This window comes from Pteropus vampyrus, unplaced genomic scaffold, assembly GCF_000151845.1.
Source record: "Pteropus vampyrus isolate Shadow unplaced genomic scaffold, Pvam_2.0 Scaffold8, whole genome shotgun sequence".
In the NCBI taxonomy this organism is placed as follows: Eukaryota; Metazoa; Chordata; class Mammalia; order Chiroptera; family Pteropodidae; genus Pteropus; species Pteropus vampyrus.
The window spans coordinates 13557254-13558876 of record NW_011888789.1 but is presented as its reverse complement, the minus strand read 5'-3'; positions in this window follow the sequence as shown (position 1 = coordinate 13558876).

Genomic DNA, 1623 nt, shown 5'->3' with positions numbered 1-1623 from the left:
AGAAAAACAGTTGAATGTTGGAAGCTTAACCCCGTAGGTACAGGGAGCAGTCTAGGAAGCTTTCGTTTTAAACATCAGAAACCAACTCTGAACAATTTAAGTAAAACATAAAATTAGTAGGATCTTAGGTCACTTATAGATTCACTAAAACTGAGATTATAAAACAGGCAGGAAACAGGTCAGGGACTCAACACTGGATGCAACAATTTGTACAATGGCCACCAAAAATTATTGGCACTAAAGGCCACTGTTAGTTCTGTTGTTTCTATGGCTTCTCACAACAGTGATTCTCTGTACTCTTAACTACCAGAAAGTGTTCTCACAGTCCTTGCTTCTTTGTATCTTTGGCTAATGATTCTAGAGCCTGGGCAAGTACACCTCATGTCTAAGTCTATGCTAGGGGGCAATAAAATCTAACCAAATCAACATTATGTCATCTTGCTGAACCAGCTGTGCTTCTAGGAAAACAAAAGTTTCAGATATACTGTTATTAAACAAGTGATCAATCAAACTTAAAAATTTGTAAACGAGAAATCTATGACAAGAAAGAACTAGTGTTGAAAATCAAAACTAGTTAGACATAGCATTAATCATAAATTTCTTTAATTGTGCAGCAATATGGAAAGCAAATATAAAAATAATTCTTTACATATAACATACACAATATAAGTAATCAACAATAATAGTGACTAAGGCCTCAATTTATGGAAAAAATTGTAAAGTTGGTGGGATGAAAGTAAAAGTATGCTCATTTCTTTATATAACATAGATTCTTTATATAACATTTACATAATGAAGTGTTAGATTCTGTTTCATTATTACTATTGAGAATTAGAAGCAAATAGATTAATTTTATTTGAAACTAGTAAAAAATATTAACAAGATACATATCTTTCAAATTTATTTAAAAAATGAAAATAAGGTAGTTTCATAAAATAGAACACTAAGTATAAGAAACATTTTAAAAAGTGACATTGAAATAAAATACATTAATTTTGACAATAAATAAAAATTAATGTGAGTTAATATCCTTTCCTATTTAAAGCCAAAGTCTTTTAAATTGAGAAAATGTATTAGACGTTTGGTTGTATTTCTAATATTTAAATCCACATTATTTATTCCTTTACCCTGAGGATAATTTTGAATAACTTAAGCTAATTAGTGCATAGAGTTGCCCTCTAAGCTCTTAGTCCTTCTGTGGACCCCTGGTCTAAGCTGGCCTTATTCCATTGAAGGGAAGAAATTAGAGTCTATGCTGTAGGCCATCTTGAAACTATAAGGAGAACGAAGTTTAGGATGGAGTTACTCCTAAGATGGAACATCAGGGAGGTAGGAAGTTCATGGGTCTGTGATGATGTAATTGGGCCATTGATTATACCATTTAGGTTTCCAAATATGTGAGATAACACATTTTCACATCTTTAATGCCAGAGATTACTGTTACTCTGAGCCAAGAACAAAACTCAAACAATAAATCTAGTTTACTCTCTATAGTCAAAAATCAAACTCCAATTTTATGCCAGCTATAAAGCATACATATTCACACTAGGGGCTTGGTAAATTTATGGGACATATATAGTAGAAGACTATATAGCTATTAAAAACAATGAAATAAACTTTATA